A 14,523-nucleotide genomic window follows, 5' to 3' on the forward strand; every position below is an offset into this window, starting at 1 on the left:
GAGGACAGATTGAAGATTTTTATAGTTTCTGGTATTTTAGAGTGTTTGGACGATTGTTTTCTTCGCCCTCCTCTACAGCCTCTTCTGTGAGCTTTCTTTTTCGTGAGACTGAGGCTGGTGGAGGGCTGGGTACTAAAAAAGATGATGATGATGGTTGAGGTGGTGTAGCAGGCGTAATGTTTGTAGTGATGGAGGCAGTAGCAGGAATGGAGGGTTCCTGATCTGTGGTGTCCATTTGCTGATTATTGGGAGGTGAAGTGTGGTTGTAGGTGGTTTGAGAGCATATGGGTGGTATCAATAATGTAGTGGGAATGGCTGGTCTATTATAGAACTGATTAAGGGCTAAAATCAGCCCATTCTTTTTATCTTTGTTGGCTGTATGAATTTTGGTTTTGCGGGCACCTGCTGAATAAGCAGAGGTAGGTAGTGTATTTTGAATAATGGTGGTGGGGCACAGTGGCACCCTGTGCTGTCTATAAGGTGCAAAATGGCGAGGGAATTGTAAACTCATAAGGGATGGGAGGGGCTGATTGGATGGGTTTTGAGAGGTAAGGAATGGGGTAGGTTTTGTGTATGTGAGAACTGATGGGTATTTCTTGTTCCATGAGAAAATTCTATCGGAGTTATAGTCATCAATATCTCGTTTGAATTTTCCTGTTTTTGTATCGATGAGCAACCGTTCATCTTGTTGTGTGTTGTTTTTGAGGGTCTCCAACCAACTAGCTGGAACGGGTAATTTTTGGCTGGCAATGTCATTTATGACAGTTATTAGTTGATTTTTGAATTTTTCATATCTGTTGTTTCTATGGGTAATAAGTATTTGCATCCATTTGGTTGTACAAAATTCGGCAATACTAGCCCACTCTTTTGAGCTCTCGCTATCTAGGAATGAGGGGCATTCTTTCATCACCCTTAGGCCTCTAGGAGAGACTTTAGTTTCAATGTATTGTGATAAGAAGAATTGGTCCCACCATTGTTGATTGGTGGTTTGTATTAGCCGTTCAAGTTGTTTGAACTTTCCACATAGCATATAGCGTGATTTTCCGGAGAGTTTGGCGTCATCAGAGAAATTGATCGGCGTAAGCATGGAGTAGATTTGTTCTAAGATCACATTTTTGTTCATCTCTATGTTAGAGATGATGTCCATGGTGAGCAAATGGGATAGGATGGCTAATGGACTGGTGTGATTCGTGTACAAAAACTCGAGGGGGGATAGTTAGATGTGCAGACTAGAAAAGTGGGCGTGTGGGAGCACATCAACTTTTAGGTCATTTATATGAGAACGTATATATATATATATATATGTGTGGATGTATATACACACATCCTTAGGTGCATGCACATACGTGTATGTGCATGATATGTTAAAAAACTTGATTCACGGGTGGGGGGGGGGGTGGTGTGGGAGGGGGGGGGGGGTAAAGTAAATGAGATGAGTACAATAAATAAAAGGAAAATTTAAATAAAAGTAAAAATTAAGATGAATGTGGTTGGTTCAAATGGGAAAAGAATAAAAAATATAAATAAAAAAATAAAAATAAAAATAAAAATAAAATTAAAATAAAAGGATAAAATGAAAATAAAAATAAAAATAAATATAAATCGGTATGGAGGGAAAAGTAGTATATACGCTGTGCACTTAAAAGTATAACGGTCTGCAGCATTAAAGTGGTTCAGAAAACAATACAGAGACAAGTAAATAATGCGCATAGGTACACATAAACCTTGGGTGTCAGATACAGCATAAACACAGCATGGTAATAAAAGTCAGAATGTGACAGTTTTGGATAAACTGATCAAGAAGTCTGTGTTAAAAATTGACACACCCTCATTCATTACTTATCCATCATTGTCCCTCATTGCGTTCACACTACACTTAATTCTCCTCCAACACTGTCCCCGTCCTCTCCCCGTTCTGACACTTCCCATCACATTCCACCTTAGTCCCATTCACGGCCCCTCCTCCTCCCCCCGTTCGTTTAGATCTAACTCAATCTCTCATTGCCCGCCCTCGTCCTATACGCCCGTCTCCTATTCACACATTGACACTCCTTGATTCACGCCCACACTTCCTTCCTTCACATTACTCCGCATTCCGTCCCGCCCCACCTTCGCCTTGCTCCGCCCCCTCCACACCAATAAATACTAGTTCCGTGCCCCTCCTCCGCTATGCTTGAGAAAGGAGTGTAAGCAGCAAAATCCATCAGCTGTTTTTGAGACTCTGAAACGCGTCGCATACCAGTGACGTCATCCGCCCTCGCCAGCCTTCCACGTGCGCTCCAGACCTCGGGTTGAGAACCATCTACATCCCCATGGATGCCATCCTTCGGATGAAATAGTGACCTCCCCGCACAGCGCTCCCTCTGACTGGAAAAGGAACTTACCTCCTCGGATGACTGCTCACCCAGCCTAAAAGAAACCTTTACGTGCCTGTTCCATACTGCTCAAATGTGAGTGCAACAACCACATGTATTTGTTTTTTAACCATTAAATTGTTTTTAAGCTACTACACCCAGAGGCGCCTCTCTCCTTGCCTTTTTTCTAGAAATTGGAACATGGTCTCTGTTCCCCTCTGATGGCAGCCCTGGAAGTATTTTACCCATCTCAATTTTTAACACAGACTTCTTGATCAGTTTATCCAAAACTGTCACATTCTGACTTTTATTACCATGCTGTGTTTATGCTGTATCTGACACCCAAGGTTTATGTGTACCTATGCGCATTATTTACTTGTCTCTGTATTGTTTTCTGAACCACTTTAATGCTGCAGACCGTTATACTTTTAAGTGCACAGCGTATATACTACTTTTCCCTCCATACCGATTTATATTTATTTTTATTTTTATTTTCATTTTATCCTTTTATTTTAATTTTATTTTTATTTTTATTTTTATTTTTTTATTTATATTTTTTATTCTTTTCCCATTTGAACCAACCACATTCATCTTAATTTTTACTTTTATTTAAATTTTCCTTTTATTTATTGTACTCATCTCATTTACTTTACCCCCCCCCTCCCACACCACCCCCCCCCACCCGTGAATCAAGTTTTTTAACATATCATGCACATACACGTATGTGCATGCACCTAAGGATGTGTGTATATACATCCACACATATATATATATATATATACGTTCTCATATAAATGACCTAAATCTAACTATCCCCCCTCGAGTTTTTGTACACGAATCACACCAGTCCATTAGCCATCCTATCCCATTTGCTCACCATGGACATCATCTCTAACATAGAGATGAACAAAAATGTGATCTTAGAACAAATCTACTCCATGCTTACGCCGATCAATTTCTCTGATGACGCCAAACTCTCCGGAAAATCACGCTATATGCTATGTGGAAAGTTCAAACAACTTGAACGGCTAATACAAACCACCAATCAACAATGGTGGGACCAATTCTTCTTATCACAATACATTGAAACTAAAGTCTCTCCTAGAGGCCTAAGGGTGATGAAAGAATGCCCCTCATTCCTAGATAGCGAGAGCTCAAAAGAGTGGGCTAGTATTGCCGAATTTTGTACAACCAAATGGATGCAAATACTTATTACCCATAGAAACAACAGATATGAAAAATTCAAAAATCAACTAATAACTGTCATAAATGACATTGCCAGCCAAAAATTACCCGTTCCAGCTAGTTGGTTGGAGACCCTCAAAAACAACACACAACAAGATGAACGGTTGCTCATCGATACAAAAACAGGAAAATTCAAACGAGATATTGATGACTATAACTCCGATAGAATTTTCTCATGGAACAAGAAATACCCATCAGTTCTCACATACACAAAACCTACCCCATTCCTTACCTCTCAAAACCCATCCAATCAGCCCCTCCCATCCCTTATGAGTTTACAATTCCCTCGCCATTTTGCACCTTATAGACAGCACAGGGTGCCACTGTGCCCCACCACCATTATTCAAAATACACTACCTACCTCTGCTTATTCAGCAGGTGCCCGCAAAACCAAAATTCATACAGCCAACAAAGATAAAAAGAATGGGCTGATTTTAGCCCTTAATCAGTTCTATAATAGACCAGCCATTCCCACTACATTATTGATACCACCCATATGCTCTCAAACCACCTACAACCACACTTCACCTCCCAATAATCAGCAAATGGACACCACAGATCAGGAACCCTCCATTCCTGCTACTGCCTCCATCACTACAAACATTACGCCTGCTACACCACCTCAACCATCATCATCATCTTTTTTAGTACCCAGCCCTCCACCAGCCTCAGTCTCACGAAAAAGAAAGCTCACAGAAGAGGCTGTAGAGGAGGGCGAAGAAAACAATCGTCCAAACACTCTAAAATACCAGAAACTATAAAAATCTTCAATCTGTCCTCTCACCCACTTACTGCAGCTGACTCCTCTCTTCTTAGTCGCGGTTTGAGTTTTGCACCAATAAATCACCCCAATCCTTTCCTTCTGTTCAAGGATCTGAACCACTACATACGAAATCTGACTCTTAAAAGACATTTTCATATTAAACAAGAAAAAGATGACCTCAACCCCATTACTCCGCCCATCCTCCTCACTTCACCTACCCGTAGTATCATTGACCTCTCTGTTCACTCCCCTGAACATTGCAATGAGATCCCCGATGAAGATGATCTCCTGAGACTCTACACCCAACACCCAGCCACTTCACCCCCGATTATCCAGTCAACATTAAAACCTAAATCCACATTCTTTCCCCATCAGTCCAAAGGTCCATATCTCGAAACATTCTACAGAGTGGTTTACGCTGATCTGACAAAACTATGTAGCTCTCCATCAAAATACAATAATCTTACTCCATCAGAAATAAAAGCCCTAGACTCATTAATATCAGATGATTCCATCATAGTAAAATCAGCCGATAAAGGGGGAGGAATCGTACTCCTCAATAAAGATGCATATCTCAAAGAAGCATACAGACTCCTATCGGACGATAGCACCTACAAAAAACTTAAAAGTGATCCAACTACGGACTATGCCAAAGAGGTATATGACTTAATCTCTGAGGCATTAAAAGACAAGATTATCACCAAAACAGAAAGCTCCTACCTTCGAAAAAAGTTCTTTCAAATCCCGTATTTTTACTACCTACCCAAGGTACACAAAAACCTTACCGACCCACCAGGAAGACCGATAGTGGCAGCCATGGACAGCGTCACCACTGGTCTCAGTCTCTATATTGACCAATTTCTCCAACCCATAGTCTCCCAATTACCATCTTTCATACGTGACAGCTCACACCTTTTGGAACTATTGTCGCACTACCAGTGGGAACCCTCCTACAGTTGGCTGTCCTTGGACGTATGTTCATTGTATACATCCATACCACATTCTTTCGGACTAATGGCCCTAGAACAATCCCTTCTCCAGGAACCACTACTTAACCCCCGCCAGGCCAATTTCATCCACAAAGCCACCAACTTCTGCTTGACACATAATTATTTCACCTTTGACGGCACCTTCTACCAGCAAATCCAGGGGACTGCCATGGGAGCCAATTTTGCCCCCTCATACGCTAATCTCGCGATGGGTTTCTGGGAGAACCATCACATTTTCAATAACAACCCCTTTACATCGCATATTGCCTTCTTCGGAAGGTATATCGATGATATCCTTATCATCTGGGATGGCCCCACCGACTCCATCAAACCGTTTGTAGAATACTGTAATCACAATTCCTACGGCCTGTCATTCACCTCTGTTTCTGATCCCCTCACCATGGCTTTCCTGGACCTCGAGTTGAGACATGAAGACCATACCATCTGCACTAAGACCTACACAAAACCTACAGCTGGTAACTCTTACTTGCACTATAAGAGCTGCCACCTATCCAACTGGACCAACAATATCCCCAAAGGACAGTTTTGTCGACTAAGACAAAACTGTACCAAAGATTCCGACTATATTACTCTCAGCCAAAATCTCAAACAGAAGTTCAGAGACAAACAATATCCGGAAAAATTGATAGAAGATGCCTTCAATCACTATTTAAACAAACCAACCCCCAAAGCAAAGAAAAACACCGATGACTGCTCCACCAGGTTTTTGACCACCTACCACCAAAAACATAAAAATATGGAAGCTATTATTTCCAAACACTGGAATATCTTGCTACAAGATCCTCATCTGAAATCGATCCTTCCTGCTCGTCCAAAAGTGATTTACAGAAGAGCACCAAATCTAAAAAGCAAAATCGCCCCCAGCAAACTGAAATACACCCCAAACCTACCCGCTGTGCCCTGCCTCATACCTCTGGTCGGCATGTACCAATGCCGTAAACCACAATGCAAAACATGCCATTTTGTCAAACATGGACAAAAAAGCTTTCAAACTAAACAAAAAACTTACCATTTGAAGGAATTCTTCAATTGCTCTTCGGACTTCGTCGTGTATGCCCTCACCTGCCCTTGCGGCTTGCTGTATGTGGGCCGCACCATTCGACCCCTGAGACAACGTTTTGGGGAACATCGAAGAAACATAGAAGGCGGCACCGACCCCCATAGTGTGCCTAAACACTTTACCACCACACACCAGCAATCAACCACAGGACTCTCAGTATGGGTTATAGAACAAATTAGCAACATCTTCACCCCAGCAGAAAGATTTAAAAAACTATGCGCCAGGGAAACGTATTGGATATACACCCTAGATGCCCTCTCTCCGGGTGGCATCAACGAAAGCATTGAGATTGCCACCATTCTATAACCCACTTATCACTACACCTCTATACCTTTATACATTTGCCCTCCCTAATACAGGTTCACGGGCATACATACGCTCCCCCTGTACATATCCGGAATTTTATACCTTTCATTCATACCTCCTTTTACTATATACTACGTACTATTATGCAGGTTGTGTATATGTATATGTATTTATATATTTATTTATTTATTTATGTATGTCTATACCACTGTATATATGAATCCTCTGCTGTTCTACTTCTGAACACCTAGCGCGTATGTAGACAATTTTTTATCTTTGTATTCTCTAAGGATCCATTTAATTAGACTCTATATCCACATGCTGTTGTACAGATACTGTGCACACCTTATGGACTCCATATCCACATGTTGTTGTATATATACTGTGCACACCCCATGCATCACTCTCCCCCCCCCCCCCACCCCTCCCCCTCATTCCCTCTCCCTCCCTTTCCCCCTCCCCCTTTCTGTCTCTTGTTTCCTCCCCACCCCTCCCCCCCCCCCCTTCCCCACTTCTTCTTCTTTTTTTCCCCCACTATCCTTCCCTTTTCAGCGCCCCCCCTCCCTTCCCCCCCCCACGTCCCTCCCCCACCCCCCCCTTTTTCTCCCCCCCCCCCTTCTCCCTTTCTCCCCCCCCCCCCCCTTTTTACATCCTCAGCCACCCACACCCTACCCCATGGTATATTGGCACATATTAGTGCCATTACTCCCACCTTATTCCTCCAGCTACTATATACTGACTAAAATCAAATTCACCTACAGTCAGTATCATATTAAATCATATTATATATCCATCACATCATAGTCAATAATATCAGCTCCCCACACATACTCCTCACCACATGGCCCCCCCTGCCACTTATACTGCACTTGTGACCTAAACATCGTTCTCACTAGTTCCCTTTATTCTTATTATTTTTATTCATATAAGTGCAGCCCACACACCCTCATTCATTACTTATCCATCATTGTCCCTCATTGCGTTCACACTACACTTAATTCTCCTCCAACACTGTCCCCGTCCTCTCCCCGTTCTGACACTTCCCATCACATTCCACCTTAGTCCCATTCACGGCCCCTCCTCCTCCCCCCGTTCGTTTAGATCTAACTCAATCTCTCATTGCCCGCCCTCGTCCTATACGCCCGTCTCCTATTCACACATTGACACTCCTTGATTCACGCCCACACTTCCTTCCTTCACATTACTCCGCATTCCGTCCCGCCCCACCTTCGCCTTGCTCCGCCCCCTCCACACCAATAAATACTAGTTCCGTGCCCCTCCTCCGCTATGCTTGAGAAAGGAGTGTAAGCAGCAAAATCCATCAGCTGTTTTTGAGACTCTGAAACGCGTCGCATACCAGTGACGTCATCCGCCCTCGCCAGCCTTCCACGTGCGCTCCAGACCTCGGGTTGAGAACCATCTACATCCCCATGGATGCCATCCTTCGGATGAAATAGTGACCTCCCCGCACAGCGCTCCCTCTGACTGGAAAAGGAACTTACCTCCTCGGATGACTGCTCACCCAGCCTAAAAGAAACCTTTACGTGCCTGTTCCATACTGCTCAAATGTGAGTGCAACAACCACATGTATTTGTTTTTTAACCATTAAATTGTTTTTAAGCTACTACACCCAGAGGCGCCTCTCTCCTTGCCTTTTTTCTAGAAATTGGAACATGGTCTCTGTTCCCCTCTGATGGCAGCCCTGGAAGTATTTTACCCATCTCAATTTTTAACACAGACTTCTTGATCAGTTTATCCAAAACTGTCACATTCTGACTTTTATTACCATGCTGTGTTTATGCTGTATCTGACACCCAAGGTTTATGTGTACCTATGCGCATTATTTACTTGTCTCTGTATAGTTCAGAATGCTGGGGTTTCAATTTCAGTAGGACTGGCCTAAACTACAACCACCAGATTGCTAAGGAGAAGAGAACAGAATCGGCCTAGGTCTCTTTTTTGGGATGTCGGCCTAGATCTGTCAGCAGAAGTCGGGGGGGCCTGCATAGGAGAGGGCCATCTACATCTGCGGATAGAATCGCTTCCTATCTACCACAGTCTGGAGCCTGTTCCTGATCCTTTAGCATTACCTGCACTTTAGGTCCGGGTAGGCTGTGGCGTGGTGTGACGGAGGTCAAAAGCCATCCCCTGAGCCAGGATCCAGAGTCTTCATCATCATCTGCATCGCTACCAGCAACATCTGTTGTGCTGTGGGTGAGCGGGCACCTGTCCATCATATAGACATCATTGTCTGTCAGTGGCGGCTGGTGCTTACATTTTTTTTTGGGGGGCGCAAACAAACTGAAAAAAAAAAAACATCAATTGCCGCCACTGTGCCCATTAAATGCAGCCAACATGCCCATCAAACGCAGCCAGTTTTCCCCCTAAAATGCAGCCAATTTGTCCCCTCAATTCCAGCCAGTTTGTCCCCCCAAATACAGCCAGTTTGTGCCCCCAAATGCAGCCAGTTTGTCCCCCCCAAATACAGCCAGTTTGTCCCCCCAAATGCAGACAATCTGTGCCCCCAAATGCAGCCAGTTTGTCCCCCCAATTGCAGCCAGTTTGTCCCCTTCAAATGCAGCCAGTTTGTCCCCCCCAAATGCAGCCAGTTTGTGCCCCCAGTTGCCGCCAGTTTGTGCCACCAATTGGTACCAGTTTGTGCCCCCAATTGCCGCCAGTTTGTACCCCCAATTGCCGCCACTTTGTCCCTCAATTGCCGCCAGTTTGTGCCCCCAATTGACGCCAGTTTGTGCCCCCAATTGACGCCAGTTTGTGCCCCCAATTGACGCCAGTTTGTGCCCCCAAATGCCGCCAGTTTGTGCCCCCAAATGCAGCCAGTTTCCCCCCAGCCCGGCACTTACCTTCCTCGGGTCAGCGCCGTCCTCTCCACACTCCCTCGATGTCTTCTCCTGCCCTCTATGTCACTTCAGCCAATCAGGTGACCGGTAACCAGACCCGGTGTACCTGATTGGCTGAGAGGCGGGTCAGTGTTAGGGAAGCGATTCCCTAACACAGCACTAGTTAACCAGGGAACGCACAGCCTGTGCGCCCTCTGGTTAACCATTTGGAAGCCGATTAGAGCCTGCAGGCTCTAATCGGGAAGCCTATTAGAGCATCTTGCTCTAATCAGGCACTTCCAAATCACGCCCACCACTGTTATTCACAGGGGGACGGACATCAGAATAGTGGGCGGCAGCGGCAACAATACATAGCTTCATGCAATGCATGAAGCTATGTATTGTTGATTGATGGGTGCAGAGGAGAGAGTGGGCGGCGCTCCCACGCCCACTATGGACGCACCGCCAATGTTGTCTATGCTCAGATTCCTGCTACTTGTAGTTCTACTGGATAGAAGTTCAATCAATTCTATAGACACTGTATGCAGACATCTGTGCTTTGCTCACATCCCTGTCATCAATAGTTCTACTGGATACAATACTAGTAAAACAGCGTACATGGTGACCACTTGTGTCTAGGTCACATAGGAAAATTCTGCAATCTTAAAGGGGCCAATCATGTACCAGTTCAAGTTGCTTTGTGCTAACATCAAGAAATATCCCCTTCATCATCAAGTGCTAGCTGAAGATTTGCGGGATTCTGCAGTGTTGCCATTAACCCCTTTTATACTCTCCTTAGTGTCACAAGTGACTAAGTGTTGTCTAACCCAAGGGAACCTGCTCTCATCCTCTGGAACACTACTTAAAGGAGCCAACCAATTAAATCACTTATCGACCAGCGGCCCGTCGTTATACAGCCGCAGGTTGGCTCTCCTGCACAAATAGCTGTAGCTGTACGGCGGTTCACACTGGCATGCCTGCGGGTCGGGCGGACTTGATCTCCGCCGGCGACCCGCGATCACCTAGTACAGAGCCAGAATGGGGATCTGCCTTTGTAAACAAGGTGGATCCCCATTCTGACAAGAGACATGACAGAGATCTACTGTTCCCAGTGATCGGGAGCAGTGATCTCTGTCATGTCTCTGCCAGCCCTCGTACAGTTAGAACACGCTAAGGGTACACACTTAACCCCTTGATCGCCCCCAACTGTTAACCCCTTCCCTGCCAGGGTCATTTTTATATTGATTAGTGCATTTTTATAGCACTGATCAATGTATTAATGTCACTGGTCCCCAAAAAGTGTCATTTGGGGTCAGATTTGTCCACCGCAATGTCGCAGTCCCGCTAAAAATTGCAGATTAAGTTTTGCGCAAACCAATCAATATATGCCTATTGCGATTTTTTTTAACCAAAAATATGTAGAAGGATATATATGGGCCTAAACTGATGAATACATTTTTTTTTTATATATTTTTTGGGGATATGTATTATAGCAAAAAGTAAAAAAAAAAATGATATATATATTATAAAGCGACGCAGTGCCGTATTGCAAAAAATGGCCTGGTCATTAATGCCCTGTACACACGATCGCTTCATCCGATGAAAACGGTCTGATGGATTTTTTCATCAAATATCGAATGAAGCTGACTTTCATCAGTCATGCCTACACACCATCGGTTAAAAAAACTATCGTTTCAGAACGCGGTGACGTAAAACACAACGAAGTGCTGAGAAAAATGAAGTTCAATGCTTCCAAGCATGCGTCAATTTGATTCTGAGCATGCGTGGATTTTTAACCGATGGACGTACCCACAGACGATCATTTTTTTCTATCGGTTAGTTAACCATCAGATAATTTTAAAACAAGTTCCTAGTTTTTTAACCGATGGATAAATAACCGATGGGGCCCACACACGATCGGTTTGGTCTGATGAAAACGGTCCATCAGACGGTTTTCATCAGACTAACCTATCGTGTGTACGCAGCATAAGTCTAAGGCCCCGTACACACGAGAGGATCTATCCGCTGGAATTGATCTGCGGATCAGTTCCAGCGGATAGATCCGCTGGTGTGTACAACCCAGCGGATCTGTTTCCGCGGATTTTTATCCCCTGGGATGGATTTCAAGCGGATAAAAATTTGAAGACATGCTTTCAAATCTATCCGCTTGAATCCATCCCAACGAATTGATCCGCTGGTCTGTACAGACTCACCGGATCAATCCGTCCGAATGGATCCCCCGCATGCGTCGTAATGATTCGACGCATGCGTGGAATTCCTTATATGCGCACGTCGCCGCGTCATCATCGCGGCAACGGCGCGACACGTCATCGCGATGGGATTTCGGCGCGGATTTCGATCCTATGGTGAGTACACTCCATCGGATCCAAATCCGCGGAAATCCTCGAGAGGATTTATCCAAGGAAACGGTCCGTTGGACCGTATCCGTGGATAAATCCTCTCGTGTGTACTAGGCCTTATGAAAACGGTCCATCAGACCGTTTTCATCAGACAAACCGATCGTGTGTACGCAGCATAAGGGTGCAAATCTTTCCGGGGCTGAAGTGGTTAATCACACCAGTTTGCTAATGTTTGTTAATTGTTTGATGTTAATTGCCTGTGTGCTGAGGAGATAGATGAGAGAGTGACCTGACATAGCTCTATTTAGTGTCAGTCCTCTGCCTCTCTGCTGCCTGTTCACATAGGGCTGGATTCACAAAGAGTTACGCCGGCGTATCAGTAGATACGCCGACGTAACTCGGAATCTAAGCCTGTCGTAAGTTTAAGTGTATGCTCAAACTGCGATACACTTAAACCTAGCTAAGATACGACGACCTGCGCCGTCGTATCTTAGGGTGCAATTTTTCCGCTGGCTGCTAGGTGGCGCTTCCGTTGATTTCAGCGTAGAATATGTAAATGACTAGATACGCTGATTCACGAACGTACGCTTGCCCGTCGCAGTAAAGATACGCTGTTTCCGTAAGAGGTACGCCAGCGTAAAGATAAAGCTGCCCCCTAGGTGGCGTAGCCAATGTTAAAGTGGAGGTTCACCTAAAAATAAACTTTTAACATTGCATTTATGAGATTAATGACAATTAGAATCGGCTGTTTTTTAAAAAAAAATACGTCTGTACATACCGTTTCCTATATGTGTTCTCACCGCCGCTTCCGGGTATGATGGTCGGGGCTGGGCGTTCCTTATTGATTGACAGGCATCCGACCGACGCATACAGCGCGTCACCAGATGCCGAAAGAAGCCGAACGTCCGTGCGGCTCTATACGGCGCCTGCGCACCGATGTTCGGCTTCTTTCAGCATCTCGTGGCGCAATGTATGTGTCGGTCGGATGCCTGTCAATCAATTATGAACGCCCAGCCCCGACCATCATACCCGGAAGCGGCGGTGAGAACACATATAGGAAACGGTATGTACGGACGTATTTTTTTAAAAAAAACTGCCGATTCTAATTGTCATTAATCTCATAAATGCAATGTTAAAAGTTTATTTTTAGGTGAACCTCCACTTTAAGTATGGCTGTCGTTCTCACGTCGAAATGTGAAAATTTTACATCGTTTGCGTAAGTCGTCCGTGAATGGGGCTGGACGTAATTTACGTTCACGTCTAAACCAATACGTCCTTGCGGCGTACTTTGGAGCAATGCACACTGGGATATGTACACGGACGGCGCATGCGCCGTTCGTAAAAAAACGTCAATCACGTCGGGTAACCAATCATTTACATAAAACACGCCCCCCTCATCCTCATTTGAATTAGGTGCACTTACGCCGGCCCCATTTACGCTACGCCACCGTAAGTTAGGAGGCAAGTGCTTTGTGAATACAGCACTTGCCTCTCTGACTTAAGGCGGCGTAGCGTAAATACGCTACGCCGCCGTAAAAATGCGCCGATCTACGTGAATCCAGCCCATAGGCTTCTGCAATTGAACTTAGTCGCACTGTGTGCTTTGCATTTTACCTTGTTAGCCTAGGTTTCCAAACTGCAAAATAGCATTTCATATTAGAGCTATATTGTTCAGATAAAAAATCTTCATTACCTATAGTGTTATGTTGTGCATTTCTATGTGTCCTTTTAAGCACAGTAAACAAACCTGAACTGCTTCACTAATACTGTGTAGGTTTTTTGTTATTGGTGTCAATGGTATTGGAGGACTTGCAGAGTTGGGGCAACCAGTGGGGTAAAATGGACACATAGAACATGGCTCAGGACCGAGCCTGCATGACTTGGGGGCACTCAGTGGGGAGGGGAGGAGCCAGCAGTGCTAGTGAGGGACCCCAGAAGAGGAGGATTGGGGCTGCTGTGTGCAAAACCATTGCACAGAGCAGGTAAGTAAAACACATTTGTTATTTAAAAAAAAAAAAAGCTTCTTTAGAATCATAATACAACTGAATTCCATGAATAAAAAAAATACTCCAGCAGTGGAGCCCCCTTGCACTGCAGGGGTTAAATTAAGTCTAGAGCTAGAGGAAGGTAATACTTACCTTATTTCTCATTCCGCTGGCTGCCGGTGTTCACCTAATCCTTCTGACAGTGAAGGTTGTGGGCAGGCCCTCGAAGACCTTACAAGCAGTGCAGCACTAGTGGTTCTGTATTGTATGCGATGACGTCAGTGTGCGACCTTTAGAGAAGAAGCTGTAAGGGACTGGTCACAAAGCGTGGAGGAAGGCTGCTGGAGAAAGGAATTAAGCATTTAACCCTTGCAGACCAAAAAAAATTGTGGCTTCTAATGGTAGAACTTGGAGAACTTAGAACTGTCAATATCAATATGTAAATCAAATGAATGTGTTGTCTGCATCTGTCCTATGTTAAGAGTATTATGAGTCATGATTCGACCGGAAGGGTTTTTCATGGACACTTTTAGCACCAATACCACAGCCATGGCTCACCTGGCATAAATGTAGCGCTAAACAACAGCTGCTTGTCCCACCAGT

Source organism: Rana temporaria, chromosome 1 (assembly GCF_905171775.1).
Source record: "Rana temporaria chromosome 1, aRanTem1.1, whole genome shotgun sequence".
Lineage (NCBI taxonomy): Eukaryota > Metazoa > Chordata > Amphibia > Anura > Ranidae > Rana > Rana temporaria.